Here is a 24,186-nt window from a genome sequence, read left to right as displayed (position 1 = left end):
CTGTGCTATTAAAATTTTAACACCTGTGTCTCAAAAAGAACATAAATAGAAATCCATGATTTATAATATCACTGTATGTGGTATATCTACTCTTGCAACAGCTAATTCCAAGCTAATCAACATGATGTCAACTGACACCTTAATTATAAAAAAAATACCAATTAGTCCCCAGAAGGCAGTAGTGCATGGTTACACCACACAATACAGGTATATATTCAATAACTACATCATATTCTGTCTGTCATGAAAACTGTTTCAATGTACTTAAAGACACTGGAATCATACAGAAAATAATCCTTTTAAGTTTGTGAGGTGAGATAGTTACATAACCAATAATATTTTGGCTCTAGAATAAGAGCCAAATAAACAGTAACAATCTTTTTTAAAAGTTTCACGGCAGCAAAAAAAATCATAATCTTCAAAGCCTGTTCTGGTAGAGAACATGACATGGATAGAACCTTTAAAAAGGCAGGGGGTGTGGGCTGGGGGGAAGGTGAGGGGGGCGGGAGGGGGGAGAACAAGGGAATCTGTGGCTGATATGTAGAACTGAACTGTATTGCAAAATAAAAGTAAATTTTAAAAAAAGGCATAGGTAGAAGCAGTATCTACTAAAAATATAAGGAATTTGCTATCAACAAAACAAAATAATCTGTCATCAAAGAGCAATTCTAACTACCAACATGTATAGAGATTCATAATACCTTCTTCTCATGGTTATCTTATTCCTACATATGAGTATTGTTGAGTCATCTCATTTTTTCTTAATTTAAATGGAAATGTTTTTTTCTAGGTATTCTGTTCTGGCACCACCATTGTATACTGAGTATTTATGAAGGGAAACAATCACATTAATTTTCTATTGATATTATAAGACTTAATCAACTTTAGTCATCAAAGACAACATACATTTGTTATCATAACACTGTATCCATCCTCAGCTCCACAAAAGAAAAAAGAAACAGACAAACAAAATAAAAACACTATCTTAGCATTTTAAAGGTTAAATGATCAGTACTGGTGTTACCAAGACAAAGTAAAATTATTAGGGCTATATTATTTTCTGGAGACTTTATGTGGGAATATAGTTTCTTGCCCATTCCAATCTCAGGAAACTGTCCAAATTTCCCAGCATATTCTACATTGTTCCATCTTAAAAATTGCATTGATAGGTTTAGTCATCATATCATAGTCTTGTTTCATCCATATTTCTTCCTCTCTGACTTAGAGAATTGTAACTCCTAATTCTGTTTCTACTCCAAGGGGTCTTTATCATTACACTGGGTTTTACCTTAAAATTAGTTTACAAGAAAACTTAATTCCATCTGCCAACTTTATTATCCTTTGTTACATACCTGGATTAGTTATTTTTTCTACTGCTGTGATAAAATGCTATGACCAAGGCAGCTTATAGAAGAAAGAATGGATTTGAGCTTATGACTCCAGAGGATTAGAGTTCATGATGGTTGGGAAAAGACATGGCATCAGCATAAATAAACTGAGGGCTCACATCTTGAACTGTAGGCATGCACTGAGTAGAATCTTTAAACTTTCTAATGCTGCCTCCAGTGATACTTCCACCAACAAGATCATATCTCCTAAGCCTTTCTAAACAGGGTCACCAACTAGGGACAGAGCATTCAAGTGCTAGATACTACATTTCTCATTCAAACCACTAATATTCCTTGTTTCTATGTCTTAGGAGTAAATATCTCTGGAGGAAAAATGAAAATGGATTGGGATTATTTTTCTCCATCTTACAATGACAAATTTGCTTTCCAGGCTAGTAGATCTCTAAATAAGAAGGAACTGCATGCACAAGGTACTGCACATCTGGAGATATCAGACTTGGATTTAGGCACAATCACTCAATGAGGTTTGAGGTTTCTGTTTTGGGAGCATGCTCTACATTGAATATTTTATGGTTGTGTCAGTTATATTAGCTCTCCACAAAACAATTTTTCCCTTAGGCATCAGACAGAACACATTTTGTGAAGTCATTGCCTTTAGGTGTATCCACACAAATAAGTTCTTAAATATGGAATGTGAATAGAATCAAAATATGTCCCAATTCTATCCCCAAAACTTCATTCATCAACCTAAACACTTGCTCTCTGAATGAAGGCAGTGGAACAAAAGATGACGTTGGAAGTGGAAGGGCTATAATCTAGAAGAGATAAGTGCCTAGGTATTATTTAAAGAATTACTCAAGGTGTTGTTTCTGACATTCTTAGGAGACATAATCACACAGCAAACTACTTGCTTCCCAGTGCTTACAATCTTTCTGCCTCCTCTTACACAATGATCTTTGATGCTTAGGTTTGAGAGTTGTTTTGTAGGTATATCCTTTGAGATTGGCCTTCCCAATCCTGTGTTTCGACTGGTTGTTGTTTCCTGTAATGGTCTGCATCTGTTGCAAGGAGAACTTTCCTTTATATGGGGTAAGGAGTATACTTATCTCTAGAAATAGAGGAGAAAGAATAGAGAAATGATGTGATAAGTAATTTTAAAAGGGAGCTAAAAAGATGACTCAGTTGGTAAGGATGCTTACTACCTAGCCTAATCACCTAAGTCTGATACCTGAGAACTCACATGGTGGAGAAAAAGAACCACTTCCCCCAAGCTGTCTTCTGACTTCCACACATGTACTACCCAACAAAATAAATAGATGTAATTTTAAAACTTTAAAAAATTTGTTGACAACATAAAATATACATTGTGAACTTTATATGAATAATGAACAATCTTTCATAAGAAAATTTTTAAGGCTTACAACTATTAGTAATACCATATCTGACAGTTACATTCAGTGTTGGAGCTATTTGTTTTGTTTTATTTTTTGAGACAGGGTTTCTCTGTGTCGTTTTGGTTCCTGTCCTGCATTTTGCTCTGTAGGCCAGGCTGGCCTAGAACTCAAAGAGATCCACCTAGTTCTGCCTAGAGGCATGTGCCACCACCGCCAGGCAAGGAATTCTTCTTAATGTAATTACTTCATCTGTAAAAAAGGCTACCTCATTTGGTAATCTAATTAATACAAAAGAAAAATAAAACACAACATAATGCTGTGCTCATAAGCAAATTTTTATTATTAAAATTATAAATATTGTGAACAAATAATAAATAATGATTTGTACATACATAAAACAAAAACAGGAGTCAGTTTCTTTTGTTCATTAGAAATAATCACTAGAGGAGAAAAGTCACCCAGACAAAATCTCAAGCGGAGCATGAGAGAAGTGGCACTTGCTTTCCTTGTGTACTATTACCATTCAGCTTTTGCATTCCACTGGAAAATTCTTTAGTCAAAAATTTAAATTATCCTTTAAGTACATTGAATTGACAGATGAATTATAACATTACTTACCATATACCTCACCTCATTGTCTCAACACATAAAGCAACCAGCCAATTATTTCTATCGAATAAATATTCATTGAGCAGGCACCAAAGTCTAATTCCTCCAGAAAATTTCAAAAAGTAATTTCCCTTCTCATTATGCTCATGTCTAATAAAACTGCTATTCTTTCCAAAGCATTTCCATGCATATAACTATTTATAGTGAATTAAACAAGTGAAGTATGCAAAATACTCTTAGTTTTTAATGTTATTTCAACATCTTGAGTTCCAGCAAATTACATTTTAACTTAAATATCATCAATGTCATTTTCTCGTTTTAAATATTTTTAAGTATTTTTAAAGTATGACTTGCTCAAATTATATAAGGGTTACATGTATTTTACACTATGAATAAAAGAATTTCAAGCATACATAGCTGAAAAGGCACTTAGAAATTTTGATAATTTTGATTATTTAATCAAGCCTCTTAGAAATATAAAAGTTGGGAGTTTTCATTAAAGCAAAATAATCTGAAGAAATAAAATTGTCACTCAACATGCTTGTCTGAGTTCTATGATGCCAAAAATGATTGATTTATTCTTTGAATTGACAGTGTGGAATATTGTACTATTGACTGGAACTAGTTGATGTTTTGGCATAATTTAGAGACAGTTAAAGCATCCTAAGCAGATGAAACTCCCATCTTATTTCCAAATACATGTGAAAATGATTTGACAACTTAATTTGGAAATACATTATAATATTTGATGATTGTCACTCTTTAGAAAGACCATTTAGTTCTATTTAAATCTTGCATTTTTATTTGAAAATCTGATTTTGTCCTTACTCTACTTCTAATAAAATCTGTGAACATGCATTGTATTTCTGAAGTAAAATCCTTTTGACCTAATTTATCATGTTCTTTTAATTCTTTTAGATATTAAATATAGATATTAGATTTATATATTGATCCTTTGAGTTATTGTATGCATATTTATAATCTCATGTTCATAAGACATTGTACTGAATGCATGAATAGACAAATACCTTTAACATGCATTTTATCATAATAGAAAATATACCTGACCCATCACTGCCCTTCCAGCAGGGAAGACTCCTGTGGGCAGGCTCCCCCACTAAAACCCCCACTGGACCCTTCAATCTACAAGACCCACTCCCTACACCAAACATATCCATCTACCTGTGACCCCAGTGGCATCCTGAGACACGAAATAAGCCAGCTCTCATTGGACCAAGAAGTGAATAACTCTTCTCCTACCCAGAGTCCTGCCTCTAGGACCTAGGTCCTGGAACACAGCCAGTACCTAGAAACCACACCCATCTCTGCTCCAGTTGCCAGCCAGCAGGGAAGACTCCTGCGGGCAGGATTGCCCACCAATCCCCCCATTAGACCCTGCAATCTACAAGACCCATACTTTACCTCAAACATTCCCATCCCCCTATGACCCCAGTGGCTCCTGAGACACAAACACCATCAGCTCTCATTGGACTGAGAGTGGCTTCCTGAGAAACAGAATCCCCCAGCTCTGATTGGACCAAGAGCAGCTCCCTGAGACAAGAATCCTCCAGCTCCAATTAGACAAAGAGCTAAGATGGACCCAGATTGGCCCCCAAGACAGACACAACAAGCACAGATTAGACCAAGAGCAGATCACTCAGACACAGGCACCTCTTGCACCTATTGGAGAAAGAGATGGGTAGATGCCAGTGCAAAAATATATACAGCAACATAAAGGGCAATATGACATCACCAGAATGTAGCAGCTCTACAACAGCAAGACCTGAACATTACAACATAGAAGAAGCAGAAGGAAGTAACCTTAAAAATAACTTTATGAAGATAATAGGGGTCTTTAAAAGGGAAATGAAAAATTCCTGTAAAGAAATTGAGGAAAAGATAAAGAAAAAAATTGGAAGAAATCAATAAATCCCTTAAAGAAAGCCAAGAAAACCATGAAAAAGCAATTATACATATGAAGGAATCAGTTCAAGACTTGAATATTGAAATAGAAACAATGAAGAAGACACAAACTGAGGGAATGCTGGAAATAGAAAATATGAGTAAATGAACAGGAACTACAGATGCAAGCATAACCAACAGAATACAAGAGATGGAAGAGAGAATCTTTGGCATAAAGGATACAAGAGAGGAAATAGATTCATCAGTCAAAGAAAACACCAAAGCCAAAAAAGTCATAACACAAAATGTCTAGGAAATCTGGGACTCCATGAAAAGGCCAAACCTAAGAATAATAGAGATAGAAGGAGAAGAATAACAACTCAAAGACACAGAAATCACGGAAGAAAACTTTTCCAACTTAAAGAAGGAAATGCCTATAAAGGTAAAAGAAGCTTATAGAACACCAAATAGACTAGAACTCCCAAAAAAGTCCCCTTGCCACATAATAATTAAACCACTAAACATACAGAATAAAGAAAGAATAATAAGCACAGCAAAGGAAAAAGGCCAAGTGACTTATAAAGGCAGACCCATCAGAATAACACCCAGTTTCTCAATGGAGACTTTGAAAGCCAGAAGGACCTGGACAGATGTAATGCAGACACTAAGAGACCATGGATACCAGCCTACACTACTATACCCAGCAAAACTTTCAATCACCATAGACGGACTGAACAAGACATTCCAAGACAAAGCCAGATTTAAACAATACCTATGCACAAATCCAGCCCTACAGAAAGCACTAGAAGGAAAAATTCAACGTAAGGAAGTCAGATGCACCCACGAAATCACAGGCAATAGATAGTCTCACAGTATTAAATACCAAAGAAGGTAAATACATGCACACTACCACCAAAAAAATAACAGTAATTAACAATCACTGGTCATTAATATCCCTTAATATCAATGGACTCAATTCTCCTACAAAAAGACACAGGCTAAAAGAATGGATAGCAAATCAGGATCCATCCTTCAGCTGCATACAAGAAACACATCTCCACTTCAAAGATAGACACTACCTCAGAGTAAAAGGCTGGGAAAAGACTTTCCAATCATATGGACTTAAGCAAGCTGGTACAGTAGCTATCTTAATAGCCAACAAAATAGTCTTCAAACTAAAATCAATCAAAAGAGATCAGGAAGGACATAAAATATTCATTACAGGAAAGATCCACCAAAATGAAGTCTCAATTGTGAACATTCATGCCTCAAATATAAGGGCACCCACATATATAAAAGAAACATTACTAAAGCTTAAATCACATATCAAATCCCACACATTAATAGTGGGAGACTTCAACATCCCACTCTCACCAATGAACAGATCTACCAGACAGAAACTTAACAGAGAAATAAGGAAACTAACAGATGATACAGCTCAAATGGACTTAATATCTATAGAACAGTCCACCCTAACAAAAAGAATATACATTCTTCTCAGCACCCCATGGAACCTTCTCTAAAATCGACCACATGCTCAGTCACAAAGCAAATCTCAACAGATACAAAAAAAAATTGGAATAACCTCCTGTATTTTATCAGACCACCATGGCTTAAAGTTAGATTTCAACAACAACAAAAGTTACAGAAAGCCTACAATCACATGGAAACTGAATAATGCTTAACTGAATCACCAAAGGGTCAAAGAAGAAATAAAGAAATTAAAGACTTCCTAGAATTCAGTGAAAATGAATGTACTACATACCCAAACTTATGGAACTATGAAAGCAGTGCTAAGAGGAAAATTCATAGCACTAATGCCCACATAAAGAAGTTGGAGAAATCTCACATTAGTGACTTATCAGCACACCTAAAAGTTCTAGAAGCAAACTCACCCAGGAAATAATCAAATTGAGAACTGAATCAATAAAATAGAAACAAAGAGAACAATACAAAGAATCAATGAAACAAAGAGCTGGTTCTTTGAGAAAAATCAACATGATAGACAAGCCCTTATCCAAACTAACAAAAAGGCAGAGAGAGAGAGAGAGAGAGAGAGAGAGAGAGAGAGAGAGAGAGAGAGAGAGAATCCAAATTAACAAAATCAGAAATTAAAAGGGAGACCTAACAACAGACAATGAGGAAATCCAGAGAATCATCAGGTCATACTTCAAATACCTGTACTCCACAAAATTGGAAAATCTAAAAGAAGTGGACAAATTACTGGATAGGTACCACATACAAAAATTAAATCAAGAGCAGATAAATATTTAAATAGACCAATAACCCCTAAGGAAATAGAAACAGTCATTAAAAGTTTCCCAACCAAAAAAAGCCTAGGACCAGATGGTTTCAGCACAGAATTCTACCAGATTTTCAAAGAAGAGCTAATATCAATATTTTTCAAATTGTTCCACACAGTAGAAACAGAAGGAACATTATCAAATTCCTTTTATGATGGTACAGGTACTCTGATACCCAAACCACACAAAGATGCAACAAAGAGAATTACAAACCAATCTCTGTCATGAACACTAGCACGAAAATACTCAATAAAATATTGGCAAACTGAATCCAAGAACATATCAAAAAATTATCTACCATGACCAAGTAGGCTTCATCCCAGAGATACAAGGATGGTTCAACATATGAAAATCTGTCAATTCTGTTGAGAAGGTCTTAAGTCCAGTTAGAGTGCTGTTGATTATCACCAAGGTATGTGTGCTACTATTGCACCCTTAGGGATATTTTGCCATGTTGGCCATCACTGTGGTTAATAATCATCACAGCTTTAGAAAATTATTGTTTCCCTTCATTGACAGCTTACAAAGTAGTTTCTGATACTATGAAAGCTATACTGCAGGATGGAGGCTTTTAGGTTAAATCCAGTTCAAATCATCTGAGTCCTCTGTCCTAAGTCTGTAGTGTCTTTAGAAATAGGGCCTTTACCTTCAACCTTTGAGACACAAAAAACAAAACCAGACTCAGCAATTTGTATTTATATATTTGTTCATGCATGTAATATATATACATAATTATGCATAATAATAAAAACAAAGAGGCAATCGATTTGAGAGGGAGTAAGGGATGGATATGGGAGGAGTTGGGGGGAAGAAAGAGAAGGGGGAGTTATATAATTTTATTTTAATTAAAATTTTATTTTTAAATGCTTTATACATACAACTATTTGAGGTGTTATAAAATGGTTGCCTACCAGGTAAGTTGGGACATAGCAAGGCAGATGAAGTAGAACCAAGACAAGAATATACAAAGAATAGAATCTAACTAGAAATATAAAAATATAAAAGAAAAAAATTACAATATGCAGTATCTAGAGAAAACTAGGTTGAAGACTTCAAGTGTTGATACCAAGGAAATTGATCCATGAGTTCAACATGGGAGTCATGTGAAAAAGCAATGTCACCATTAAAATGATGGGGCAGGGTTATTGGAAGAATGTAATCAAAGTAAGGTATTGATAGAATGATAAACCAATTTAATTATGGATGTATCAAGTCACATGTAATATAGCAGCAAATATTCTTTCCAGAAGTATGATAATGTCATGATATATCTATAAGACAACCATTGAAATATATGGCTAATATAAATGTTTATCCTCTTTATTCTGGGTATTACACTTAAGATAACGAGATATTTTTATGATGTTTGACTAAATGTTTCCTCTTATTTTGAAGAAATCTCAACTAAAGAGTGAGACCATTTATTGTAAACATAATAACAATGAACACAGACTGTATATAGTTTTATCTTGCATACTATATCTCCAAGTGAATACCATGAACAATGTTGTTGATCCATAGTTAAGCAAATATAAGCATTATTCAGCCTCATCTTCTTTTATTCCTTTTATTGATTGAATTTGTTTCTAAAACATTCATTTAGGATTTTTGTGTGTTCATTCATGAAAGAAATTTATGTAAATGTTAATTATCAAAGTTTATTTATTTTATTTAATGTGTGTGAGAAAGAGACACAGAGAAAGAGAGAGCAGGCAACACATGGCACAGAGTTTGGTGAAATCAGTAGACACCTTTTGAAAGACAGCATTTCCTTGTATTATCCAGCAAAAGAACTCAGGTCACCAGGCCTGTGTATAAGTACTTCTACTCACTGAAACGTCTTGCTGGCTCATGTGGGATTGATTTAATATTATGTTTGGGTGGCAAGGTTACCCTGCCCTCTTAGACTGATATAGACAATATTTCCTCATTTTCCCCTAAATTTCAGAGTAGCACTTAACACCTTCAAATATTTGAGAGAGACTTTTAGGTTATTTCTATTTTTACAAAGCTTTATATCAAATACAACATTACCTTACAGTTTTATGATACATGCTCCAAGTTTATAACCTATAATTTATGATATAATATCCACTATTGTGTCTTGCCTAGGTAACTGAATGGATGTAAAATAGACATATCTGAACAATTTTAGAAAACATTTAAATATGAAAGGACAAAGCATTTGGTTTTTTGTCTGTTGAATATTATACCTTTTAATACTATTTTCCTTTTAGTGGTTTTTCTTGGGAAAATAATTTTCAATGTACATAATCTTTTAAAAATATCATTTAGTTAAGATATAATTACACCACTTCGTTCTCTTTTTTTCCTTCCAGTCCCTCCCATGTTTCTCTCTATCTCCCTCTCATAGTCATAGCCTCTTTTCCTTTATCATTATTATCCATATATAAATCCATAAATACATTAATAAAACCTCCTGAGTTTTTCAGTGTGGCTGTGTGTATACAGTTTCAGGACTGAGCACTTGGTGTTAGATAAACAACTATAGGTCTCATCCTGATGAAAACTAATTATTCTACTCTTAGCTATCATAAGTTGCCAGTAGTTGTTGGTCTTCCCTCTGAATGACACTGGCTTTCTTTCTTCCATTCGTTCTTCATAACAATATATTTTGTGTACCACAACATGAAGGCATCCACTGTCCTTTAGTCTTCTATGCTACTTAGAATGAAATCCAATGTTTGTTATGGCTTTAATTTCCCTACAACATCCCAGTGGCATTGCTTTCTTATCTAGTACTTTCTCATATGCTCATTACTCCTAACTTCTGTGTACTTATTTATACTCTTAGAAGTTTGAATTTTGGCCTAATTAGCAGTTGAAAAAAATAAAAACAACAATAAAAATAAAAAAAACAACAGATACTATAATTACTCCATGTCCCTATATATTCATTTCCACTTTATAATGTTTATAACACCATCTCAAATAATGTACTGTAGCTTGAGTTTTCTTGCCTGGCCCACAGTCAGGGCAAATCTCTTTCACCTGCCAGTCCCACAGCCTCTCAGACCCGACCAAGTAAACAGAGAATTATGTTGCTTTCAAACTGTATGGCCGTGGCAGGCTTCTTGCTAACTGTTCTTATAGCTTAAATTAATAGCTTAAATTAATCCATTTCCTTTAATCTATACCTTGCCACATGGCTCGTGGCTTACCGGCATCTTCACAAGCTGTTTCTCATCGTGGCGGCTGGCAGTGTCTCTCTGACTCAGCCTTCCACTTCCCAGCTTTATTCTCCTCTTTGCCTCGCCTATACTTCCTGCCTAGGCAATGGCCAATCAGTGTTTTATTGATTAATTAGCAACACATTTGCCATACATCCCACAGCAATGTACATGTGTTTAACATTTTGTCTAATATTCCTAGGAAAGTACCTTGAAAGCTAGTAGTCCAAAAACCTCTGTACATGCATCAATATATTTGAATGTGCACACAGGCATAAATGTGCATCCATGTTGTCTTGGCCACTGTTCTATTGCTGTGAAGAAACATCATGACCCTTATTAAAGAAAGCATTTAATCGAGGACTCATTTAAAATTTCTTCAGTTTAGTCCATTATCATTATGGCAGAGAGCATGGCAACAGGCAGACATGATACTGGAGAAGTAGATGAAGAGATACATCCTGATCTGCAAAAAGAAAGAGAGAGATTAGACTTGGCATGGGCTTTTGAAACCTCAAAGCCCACCTCCAGTGACATACTTCCTCCAAAAATGTCACACCTCCTAATCATTATAATCATTTCAAAGAGTTCCAGTCCCTGGTGATTAAGCATTCAAATATATGAGCCTATGGGTGTCATTTTTATTTAAGCCACCACATTCCACTCTCTGGCCCCCATAGGCTTGCAGCCATATCATAATGCAAAAATGCATTCAGCCCAACTTCTAAAGTCCCCATAGTCTATCAGTCTCAACATGGTTTTAAAAGTCTACAGTGAAAAGTCTCTTCTAAAGCTCAAGGCAATCTCTCTTAACTGTGACCCCTTATAAAATCAAAATAAAAAAAAGCAGATCACATACTTCCAACATACAACAGCAAAGAATATACATTACCATTCCAAAAGGAGAAAAGGGAGCATAGTGAGCAAATACTGGACCTGAACAAGAACAAATGTCAGCTGGAAAATCACTAAATTCTGTATCTTCATGTTTGATGTCAAAGTACTCTTCAGATCTCCAACTCCTTTTAGCTTTGTTGACTGCAACACACTTCTCTCTCTCTCTCTCTCTCTCTCTCTCTCTCTCTCTCTCTCTCTCTCTCTCTCTCTCTCTCTCTCTGAACTGGTTCCATACCTGCTATGCAGCTCTGGCATCTCCAACATTTGGGGGGGAGGGGGTTAATAGATCTTTCTTTGGACTACCAGCTCCCAAATAATGACACAGAGACTTTTAATTAATTATGAAAGCTTGACCTTACCTTAGGCTTGTTCCCAAATAGCTCTAAAAAAACTTAAATTAATGTGATTACATTAATTTACATTCTCCTATGTGGCTCATTACCTTTCCTCAGTACCATACATCTGGCTTCCTCCCCAACTGCCTGGCGAGTTTCCTGTGCCTAAGATTCTTTCTCAGAGTTACTATCTCTCTCTCTCTGGAAGTCTGACCTCTCCTCTTCTGCCTAGCTATTGGCCGTTGTTCAGCACATTATTAAACCAATCAGAATGAGTCTTAGGCAGGTGAGGAAGGACAGAGACACAATTTCATAGAGTATACAAAAAGATTATCTCAACAGGGAAGTCCAAGGCAATCCCACCTTCACCTTCACAGCTTCAAACAATGGCCTCTCTGTGTCTTTGTTCAGGGATACCCCTGACACATGCCTGGCCTCAGCAGCCACAAAGGGAGATTGTACATCCCCTTTCTTGTATTCTTGACTCAAGCCAGAACCTATGGCTGAAGCTACTAAACTAAGCTGATTCCCAGCGCTAGAACTTTGCTTCCTCCTTCAATTACATTTGCATAAACTTTCTCTTGTTGATAGTTTCCTTCATTGCTTAATTTTTTCATTAATTACTTTTTACAAGTTGGAAGCTTAGATGGATGGGGTCATGCCCTTAGGTCACCACAGCCTTTATTTCATTTAACATCAGGCTTTTCTTTAAATTTTTCATCTCTTTGAGAATAGGATTGAGCTCCTGATTACACTCAAAAACAGGATTACACTTCCTGATTCTCCTTTTCTCCCCAAACTACATTTTATATTTCTCTTTGTCCAATTTGCTCATTTTCATTGTACATCTGTATAAGAGTGATTGCTAATAATCATCACAACAGGTGTCAATATTAGGCTGTCTTGAAATCTCTTCCATGAATGCTATTAATTAAAAACTCTTTAATTTGGCCTCAGGAAGATTTTTAGGATGAGGGCAATAAGCAGCCGCATATTTGGCAAAATATCACAAGAATGGTCTCTACATCATTTACTAAGATTCTTCCTCTCTGAAATATCTTCTATCAGGTCATTATAATTTACAATGTTCTCAGTGGTACCACTGTCTTCCATGTTTTTTCTAGTAAAACCCATTATAACCCACTTAAAGCTTTTAACTGCTTTCCTTATCCAAAGTCCCAATTTTCACATCCTACAAACAAGCAGCATGGTCAGGACTGTCATAGGAATACCCTGTTCCCTGGTACCAGTTTCTGTTTTAGTTACTGTTCTATTGCTGTGAAGAGACACCATGATCAAGGTAACACATAAAAAAAGCATTCAACTGGAGACTTTTCTAAAGTTTCAAAGGATCAGTCCATTATTATCAAGGCAGAGAGCATGGCAGCAGGCTGGCATGGGGCTAGAGAAGTAGCTAAGAGCTACATTCTGATTTCTAAGCAGAGAGAGAGTTGGACCTGGAATGGCTTTTGAAACCTCAAAGACCATATCCAGTGATATACTTCCTCCAAGAAGGCAACAACTCCTAATCCTTCTAATCCTGTCAAAGTTTTCTACTCACTGGTGACTAAGCATTCAATATATGAGCCATTTTTATTCAAATCACACATATGTATGTATAAATGTGTGTTATACACATACATATCTGGGACTATGATACCTACAGAGTGTATAGACAAAGTTAAGTTACCACCATTCATCTATCTATCTATCTATCCATCTATCCATTCATCCATCCATCTATCTATCTATCTATCTATCTATCTATCTATCTATCTATCTATCTATCTATCTATCATCATCTATCTCTAGCTGGGTATGTGTCCAAGAATGGTCAAAAGCTGAGAGCTTTAGGAAGGGACTTGGGTCGCTGTCAACTTCAGGGAAGGAAGCTCTAATAGCCTCTAAGAATGCAGAACTGGGCTTTTTGGAGACTTTTCTTTTGTTAGGAGACTCTATGAGCAGGTGAGTTTGGAGAGGGAGAGAGATAGGAATGGGGCTTTCTAGATCATGCAGGGGTGAGCTGGAGGTGCTAACTGAACAGTGGTGCTCTTTTTCTTTTTTCCATAAAGGTCTTTGTCTGCCTGTTTCAAAATACTACCGAAATTGTAGGCCTGATGTGTGTTATTAAAGATGATTTTCAAATATTCTATTCTACAACTAGTCTGCTGTTTTCTGAATCTTATGTCTCCTTCTTTGTTTGTTTTATACTCATTTTGTAAGTACAACCTACAGCAAATTCCCAGAAAGGATGTTTTGAAAATAAGCTACTAGATTATTACATGTCAGCAAATTTATTTGTTTTGTGGTTAGGGAATTACAGACTCTAAATGTTTCTCTCAAAACTTTTAAAGAATTATCCTAAGGCATTCTAGTATTCCATATTGCTTCAAAAATGTATCATATCTTCTTTTTCATCCCACAAAATTAGTGATTGCAGTTCTGAATGCAGCTCATGTTATGGTGCTTACCCAGTGTACATGAGGGCAGCACCACAAAAAAGTAATAAATAAACACTCAAAAATAAATTCTTAGTAGCATTTTGTGTAGAGGGCAAAAAGCCTTGTACACACAGATAAGCACTGGAGAAGTTAGGAAAGTTAAACACATGCCTTACTTCTTCAATGGAATGAGGTGTACAGCTGCTCTTCCTGGAACTGTAGGAATGATGTAGTTTATACAACCTGGTGATCCTTTGCTGTCTGATGAGAGAGGCTCTGCCCATATCTCCCAGAATTTTTACTTATCCAAGACCTTTTCCCCTAAATCTTGAGCACTGTTTTTAGACCATTAAATTAACTCTTATGAGTGATGTCAATCGTGTTTTTGCAACAGCCTAAGTGATTTCTATGTTATCTTAGGGCCAGGCCAATCCCAACACCCACAGGCATTATGCTTACCTCAATCAAACTCCCTAGACACTAAATCTTGGGCACTATCTTTGAGTCAATGGGACCCATTTTCATGAAAGAAGCCAGGTATACTTTGTAAGGAATCTCAATATAAACATGTCTTAAATTGTTGTACACTTGGGACTGAGTTGTTATCTGAATACTTTTTTTTCAAAAATTGTGTTGTGCTTATACATGAATAAAGCAAAATGACCTGGGCCAGACTCTAGAAGTCCTGGTCCAGTACTGGTTACAGTAAAATCAGGTCCTTGATGGACTGTGCCCTCAAGCTGTAAATGAAAATAAACTATTTTTCTTATGTTGCTTTTATTATGCAAGTTCTTATAGTAACATGACAAGTAAAAAGGGACTCACTATATAATTAAGGTTGACTTTAAATATATAGTCTTCCTGTCTCAGTTTTTGAGTCAAGAGATTATAATTGTACAAAAGCTCAACCTTTGAATTATAAAAAAATAAGTCTACGTCTTTTGTCAACAACACACCCCAAAAAAACTATTCTACACATTTATGATTTAAGGTTATTTAGGGAACTGACATTAAGCCTCTAGAAGAAAGAAAAACAATTTTTCAGGATAGTTTATGGATCACACACAGATGAAATTGTGGTAGCACCATGTTGACTTCAGTACCAGTAGAAAAAGAACACAGAAATGAGTGATGCCCAGCTGAGGAGATGGTTCAGTGAATAAAGTACTTGAATTTGAATCTTTAGAAACCACACAAACTTGAACACATTACCATGTATCTGTAATCCCAATGCTCCTAAAGCAAGATGTTAGGCAGAGACAAGGTAAGCCCCAGAAGCTTATAGGTCAGCTAGCCTGGCTTATGCAGTAACAAATAACAAAAAAGAGATGGTGTCTCAAAAAAGGAGAAAGGAAGGATCCCTGTCTTGGCTTGTCCTCTGACACATATACACATCATACTCTTCTCCACACACAAAGAAAAAATGATGCCATGAAGAAATGATCAATGTATAGTAAGAAATATGCTTTATCTGATTTAAACATTATCCCATCTACTGATGAATCAAAACATAGTACATCAGCAAAATGTATATTTTTTGTATTTCAAGTAATAGATATTTGTAGTTGTTCTTTGTTGTTGTTGTTACTCTTTGGGTCCTGCTGCCCAGTTCCCAGATAAATACACAGAGACTTATTCTTACTTAAGAATGCCCAGCTTTAGCTTGGCTTATTTCTAGCCAGCTTTTCTTAACTTAAATTACCCTGTCTACTTTTTGCCTCTGGGCTTTTACCTTTCTCTATTCTATATACCTTTCTTTCCTGTGGCTGGCTGTGTGACTGTGTGGCTGGCCCTTGAACCCCCGGCATCCTCCTGTCCTCCTTTTCTCACTCCTCCCTCTTCTTTCTTCTTTTCTCCTTTATTCTCTCTGGCAGGCAGCCCCACCTATCTTTTCTCTTGCCTAGCTATTGGCCATTCAGCTCTTTACTAGAACAATCAGATGTTTTAGACAGGCAAAGTAAGACAGAGTTAAATAAATGCAACATAAAAGAATGCAACACATCTTTTCATCATTAAACAAATATTCCACAGCATAAACAAATGTAACATATCTTCAACTAATACTTCAAAACAGATATTAAATAAAACATTTAAGTGATTGAGAAAACTCAATTGTTAATAATTTTGGAATGCTGAAAGCTTTATCTTAGATGAGTATATTATAGAAGTCTTCATTTTTCTTTTTGGTAACATAATTTAGACTATGATATTGCAAACTGATATAGTTGGAGAACATAATTTTGTATGTTTTATAAAATGTACATTCTTTGAAACTATCAATGCCATTAAAAATATATGGCTGTATGGATCATCCTTAAAATATACTTATTGCCCTTTTTCTAAGCTAATTTATTGCATCTCCCTCTAACCACAAGCTTTTCTTTAGGTTGATATTAGTTAATATTACTAATAATTGATCTACTTTTTATCAGTACTTTTCCATTTTCATTTCCTAGAATTTTATGTACATATGAAAATTTTCCATAAAGTTGAACATTTTATGATGCAACTAGACAATTCTCATTTTAGGCATTTACACAAAAAAAGTGAAATAGCTATCCATACATATTTCTAATATTTTAAAAGCATGTGTCTGTTAACAAATTAAATATACTTGAATAATTGCATACAGAGCAATGTCCTACCACAAATGCAGTTGGAAACTACCAGAAATAAGATTGAATGAGGTATGAATCCATAAAATAACAGAAGTCAATTTTTAAAACATTATGTTTACAAAATAGGTACATTTTGTGTTGGTTCTATGTGTTTAAGTTTGTAAGAGGTAGAAATAACCCATGTTCTTAATACTTATAACATTCGTTGGAACTAGAGTTGGGCCTGACAGGAAAGGAACATCAGAATATATTCTCCTGATGCAAAATCATCTTGATTGTGGTATTGCATGTATTAAAACACTAAATTGCCTATCTTCAAACTGTAAATTTCACTTTGTGTAATCCTAGACTGATTAAAATTGTAAGAAGGGATAAAGGAAACTGAGAACTAGAGTTAATCTATTTTTCTGTTTCTTGACAACAGACATAGTGTGAATTGGTACATCACACTCCCAACTTGCAATGTCTTTCTGACATAATTGACTTCATCTCTTCTTAACCTTAAACTGTAGGTCCAAACAAAGAGATCCTTAAATTCCTTTTCCAGGTATTTGTAATAGCAATGAAAAAAGCCAATAATTCAGGAGTCAAATCTCAAATCAGTTTTCATTTGCATTTCTGTAATGGTTAATGATATTGATCATTTTTATGACCCAGTTAGCTATTTGTAATTTTTCTTTGTCTATTTAATTTTTTCCTGCTCTTTTATTATTGAAGTTACTTTCATATTTTATATATAAAAATTATTCATCACCTGTAGGTGTTACAAATGTTTTCTTTCATTTGGTATATTATCATTTCATTTTCTTAAAATTGCCACTAGGAAATTTCCTTTGCTCTATTTTAATACTTATGGCCTTCTAAAGTACAATAGTGGACAGGGGACAAGAATCTCTCTTCAGTTAATGTGTATCATGAAATATTTGAGTCAGTTTTATCAGAAACATGGGATACTTGATTTCTTTAAAATCTGTTTCCAAATCTATGTTCAATGAGTTCTGAATCCCCAATTAGAGAACTACTGTTTAAAAATATATAACCTCTAAATTTCATAGAAAAATTAAAGACCATAAACATAATATTATTATTGCAGTAATGGTCAAGAGACTCATCAAGCATGAGACAAAAACAGTAGCCTAGTAAAAAGAACCTAAATATGTTAAAACAGTGGTTCTTAACCTATGGGTTGTAACCCCTTTGAGGACCATATATAAGGTATCCTGAATATCAGATATTTACATTGTGATTCATGGTAATAGCAAAATTACAGCTATGAAATAGCAAAAAAAAAATAATTTTATGCTCAGGGGGTTACCTCAACATCAAGAACTGTATTAAAAGGTCACATCATTAGAAAGATCAAGAACCAGTGATCTAGAAAAATAGGAGAGGGGACGATCTACAGATAGCCTACCTGCTTTCTTGGCAGGTGTGGTCTGTATGTTTGTAGAAAGTACCTGTTCAGTCGTTTTCAACCTGTGTATCATGACCCCTTTGAGGTTGAATGACCCTTTCACAGGGGGAACATGTCAGATATCCTGCATATCAGATATTTACACTAGTATTCATAATAATAGCAAAATTACAGTTATGAAGTAGTAATGAAAATAATTTTATGATTGGGAGTCACCACAACATGAAGAACTATATATTATAGAGTCACAACATTAGAAAAGTTGAGAAACACTGTGTTTAAATAATTATCAAAATATTTAACTCATTCAAAGCTAAGTAGTATGTACTCTAGAAGTTTGTACAGATTCACAGAATGAACTTGAATTTAATATTTTTTTTTTCAATTTCCACAAGTGTAATGCGAACGTTAAAAGGTCTTTTAAACCTTTTAAAAACCCAGAGCCTGATATTGGGATAAATGCTGAGAGGTCAGAGAGACAAAGGAACAAGCCACAGCCACTACCTCTTTCCTCACCAACTCCTCTGCCTGAAAAGGCTTTCTAGCCAAAAGGCCTCTAGCTGAAAAGTGGCTGTTCTGTTCTCTGACCCCAAATAAGTTTATTAGAGTACACAATATTTTGGGGAACACAATACCACCACAAGGCTACTTCCTGCTGATTGGGGTGCTGGTAGTCTTACAGGGACACAAAGAAAATTTAGGATTATAGTCAAGTCCTGATTGGAGTAGCCTGTGAGGTGTATCATCTCAGCTAGCCATCTGAATATCCTCCTGAGCAGTTTGCAGTCCAAAGTTGATCTTTGGGTGATGTTGGTCAGCTTAATGGTGTTATCATTGTCCTAATGGAATCATCATTGTTGGGTCTCATCATCTTTTTGGAAATTTCAAAGTTGCTGTTAAGTGTGATCATGGTTCACTGCAGAAAATCTGCTTAATGAGACAATTTTTCTAGATGATTTGTTCTTTTTCTTCAGATGGCTCATTTGTCCAGTATTCTCCAGATTCCTTATCCTTCATTCTCCTGAAAGACAAAAACAAAACCCTTTCCCAACTCTAACTTTCAGGAGGTTCCCTTTTAGCAAGTTATATCTGATCAAATTAAAAGCATTTGTTAGTGGTGTAAGTTAGCTTAAATTGAATGGTCATGCTGGTTGATGAACTATCACCTCCTCTAATTAAGAGGACTCTCTTGTTCAAATCGAACCTTTATCAATTTTGATGGTATCTATAGCTTTTCTTCTTTCATGGAAACAAAAGTAAAACCACGTCCCAAACATAACACATATCTTGGTTTCCATTCTGAGGTCAGCAGATCTTTAAAGTATGCAGGGTGATTTAATTCTGTAGTTTTTTCCCCTATTATCCAATGTCTCTCTGCAGCTGTTGTTCCTTTCTCATTAGCATTGAGAAAATTCAAAGTTAATGAAGCATTGTGTAATCTATTTCTGGGGGTTTTGTTACTCCTTTCTGTTTATTTAGCATATCCTTTCCAGTTCATTTGATCTTTCTATGAATGCTTGGCCTGTAGGATTGTGTTGTATACCTGTAGTATGCTTTATATTGCAATAAACTCAAACCTGTTTCATTTTACCAAACACATATGAGCATTGTCAGTTTTAGCTTGTACAGGTATAGTCATGATGGCCATAACTTCTAGCAAATGTATGATTACAGAATCAGCCTTTTTGGAACTCAGAGAAGTTGCCCATTGAAATTCTGAAGATATCAATTGTGTGGTACACATATTTCAATTTTCGAAATTCTACAAAATGAAACACATCCATCTGCCAGATTTTATTCCTCTGAGTACCCTTTCAGTTACATCCTGCTGGTAGTGGAGTCTGATTATAAAAAGAAGAAGTAGGACATTTCCTTATAATTTCCTTGGCTTGTTGCCAGGTTTTGGAAAAATTATTTTTTAAACCCTTACTATTGACATGATGTTCTTTATGAAATTCTGAGGCCTCCAGCACATTTCCTATCAATAATTGATCAATCTCATCATTGCCATATTCTAGTGGGCCTGGCAAACCTATATGGGGGTCAGATGTGTGTTATATATAAGGGATGAATCCTATTCCTGATTATTTCTTGTAACTGAATAAATAACAACATTAGTTCTGATTCATCAGGGAAAAAAATCAGCAGTTTCAATGTGTAAGACCACTCTTTCTACATACTGAGAGTCAGTAGCTATGTTCAGAATTTCCAAAAACCCATTAATACCATTAGAATGGCATATAATTCTAATTTGGGGGCAGAATTATAAAGATTTTGAACCACTTTACTTAAATTTTCTGATTTGTAATCTGCCTTTCCTTTTTGCTTTGCATCAGCATAAAATGTAGGACCTCCAGATATAGGTGTTTCCCATACAATTTGAGGCAGCAGCTGCTGTGGAATAATGCTTTTGTACAGTGGTTTAATTAAACACTGATTGGCCAGTAGCCAGGCAGGAAGTATATGTGGAATAAGCAGACAAGGAGAATTCTGGGAAGAGGAAGGTTGAGTCAGGAGATGCCAGCCTGCCATCCAGAGAGCAGCATGTAATGACACACAGGTAAAGCCACAAAAACCATGGTGACCTATAGATTAACATAAATGGGCTGAGTTTAAGTGTAAGAGCTAGTCAGTAGTTAGCCTGAGCTAATGACCAAGCAGTTTTAATTAATATAAGCCTCTGCATGTTTACTTGGGTCTGAGTGGCTGTGGACTGAGTGGGACATAGGAAAATTTTCAGCTACAAGCATCCAGTTAGTTCTCTTTATAAGATCAATTCTATTGCTTTTGGGATTTTTGTTGTTAATCTCTCCCAAAAAAATTACAGCAAGATCTTTGCCAAGGTTCACTTTCTGCCCATAATTTTTCAATTTCATCATTAGTTAAAGGTACTACAATTTCTGCTGGGTCTATTCCTATCAATTGACAAAAGTCTCAATTTTCCTTTTAAAATCAAGTCAGAGATGTTTTCCACATAAGTTTTTAATTTTTTACTCTCTTTTTTATTATTTATATCCATTCCAATACAACATCTTTCATCTGCATTAAAATTCCTGTAGGAGAATATTTAGAGGGTAAAATAACCAAAACCCAATCAAGCTTGGATTCAAATAATCCACATATGCATTCTGTATTTTCTTTTCTATTAAAGCCAATTCTCTCTTAGCTTCAGCTGATAATTCTCTTGGACTATTTAAGTCCTTGTCACCCTCTAAGGTTTTGAACAAATTACTCAATTCATCATTTTTTACCCTGATAGTGGTCCATAGGTTGTAAATGTTTCCTAATAATCTTTGAAAGTCATTAAGAGTCCATAACTGATCTCTTCTAATTTGTACCTTTCCTTTCGAGGTCTAATTTTTTTCTAGACCTATTTTATATCTTAAATAATTAACAGAATCTCCTCTTTGTATCTTTTCAGGAGCAATTTGTAATCCCCAACCCAGTAAAAATTTCTTTAGTTCTTGAAACATTCTTTCTAAAGTATCTACCTTTGAATTAGCTGGTAAAATGTCATCCATGTAATGGTAAACTGTAGATTGAGGAAATTGTATATGTATTACTTTCAATGGCTGCCATACAAAATATTGGCACAGGGTTGGGCTATTTAACATTTCCCTATGGGAAAACCTTCCATTGATATCTCTTAACAGGCTGAGAATTATTAGTAGACACCGTAAAGGCAAATTTTTCTCTGTATTTTTATTGTAAGGGTATTGAGAAGAAACAGTCTTTTAAATAACTATAAGAGGTCACCCTTTGAGTAAAAGAAGGCAAAAGAATTCCATATTGTAGAGAGTCCATTGGCTGAATTACTTAGTTCTTGGATCTGTTACCATTCTCCACTTACCAGATTTCTTTTTAAAAACAAATACAGGAGAATTCTAAGTGCTGGTTGATTCTTCAATATGCTGAGCATTTAACTGCTCTTGCAGCAGCTGTTCTAAGGCCTGCAGTTTCTCTGTTGTTAAAGGCTATTGCTGAACTCATACAGTCTTGTCTCTTAACCGTTTTAAAGGTAGGGCTGTGGGTGTCTTTGAAAGATCAGCAATTGTTGTGCCCTGTTCTTGTACAGTCTGGATGGCTGGTGAGTGCTCTTTATAATATCTCCTAATATTTTTTTCAGAAATATATGTTAGTTCATGGTTTGTTTCTGAGATTGGAGGAATGTTAATCTGGTTATTATATTGTTGTAGTAGATCACTGCCCCATAAATTCATAGCTATATTAGCAACATATGGCTTTAATTTTCCTCTCTGTCCTTCTGGACCTATACATTTGATCCATCCCACGCACTTTTTTATCTGGCATAGTGTTCCAATCCCTAAAAGCTGAACATTTACTTCCTGAAGAGGACAATTTGGATGCCAAGATTCTGGTGTAATTATTGTTACATCTGCACTGGTCTCTATAAGACCTTCAATGACAACGTCATTTATTCATATTTTTAATATTGGTCTTTGTTCACTTATAGAAGTTTGCCAAAAAATTCACTCTATGTTTTCTCCTGAATTTTTTATTCTCTCTTGAGTAGCTGTTCTATTGCTCCAAGCAGTATGGTTTTTTTACAACAGGCATTAGGTGCTTTAATTGCTCTGGGAAGGAGTTTCTTCCATGGTGACAGGAAAGAACTGAATCAAATTTTACATGGGGGCCTGCTAGAGGCCCCTAGAAGAGTTTCCCAATGGCAAAGGATTACCTTTATTGTCCCTTGTTGATCCTCATTTGTTTGTTCAATGTCTGCCTTTACCACACTTTCTACATAATTCAGAAGGGAGGGACATTCTATTGGGATTATTCCTAGCAAAACATTGCTCCTAGAAATGCCCTGTTAACTGTCCCTTTTTAGGTGACCTTTTTTACCACAATTGAAACATTTGACATTACTATTTTTTCTGAAAACCTCTAGAAATCACCTCTCCTATCCAAGTACCATAATGATTATGAGATTCAATATTAATTTTTTCTTGGATCCATTCCTCCAAGGGTGCTGATATTGCCTTTAACAGCCTAATTATCCTTTTGAATTGTGCTTTAGCATTTTCAAAAGCCAGAGATTCAATTATTATCTGTCTAGCTTCTGAATTTGGTATCATTATTTACTGCTGAAGTCAATCTTTGTAAGAAATCAGTGAAGGTTTCTTTCGGGCACTGTATAATTTTTATAAATTACTGAATTCTTTTCCTACTTCTTAAATGCTATCCCAAGCATTCAAGGCTGTCATGCAGCATAAAGCCAGGGTGTGATCATCATATAAATATTTTCTTCATATATCAGCATAATCACCTTCAAAATAAAGGTGACCTTGGTACATTTCAGTACCTCTAGTCCTACTCCATTGTTCAATAGTCTTAGCCTCATATTTCCACCAGGTCCTCCATTGTAATTGGGGACCCAGCCTCTAAGACTGCTGTAAACAAATCTCTCCAGTCTTGAGGGATAATTCTATTACAAGTTGATTGTAAATTTAACATCTGCTTTACAAAAGATGAGTGGCTGCCATATGAGACTATTGCTATTTGAATCTCCTTAAATCTAACATTTATGTAGGAGTCCAGTCAGCTCTTACAGTGCCCTAAGGATATCTATCACTGGGTAGTTCCTGTAAGGTTACTGGATAGATTAAGTTTGGCTGTTTGAAAGCCTTAGACTGTTACTCTCTAACCTTAAAATTCAATGTTAAGATTGATTCTCCTTTAAATTCTTCTGTCTTGTTATGAATATCTCTATGA

At 35.3% G+C, this 24,186-nt stretch overlaps 1 pseudogene; it reads left to right on the top strand.

Moving 5' to 3' along the window:
* Window positions 1–24,186, top strand: part of LOC131900021 (60 kDa heat shock protein, mitochondrial-like) — a 69,027-nt pseudogene that overhangs the window by 743 nt on the left and 44,098 nt on the right.

The sequence above is a fragment of the Peromyscus eremicus genome, chromosome X, assembly GCF_949786415.1.
Source record: "Peromyscus eremicus chromosome X, PerEre_H2_v1, whole genome shotgun sequence".
Taxonomy (NCBI): Eukaryota; Metazoa; Chordata; class Mammalia; order Rodentia; family Cricetidae; genus Peromyscus; species Peromyscus eremicus.
Note: the sequence above shows the minus strand (reverse complement) of the source record. Positions and strands in the feature narration are given on the sequence as shown.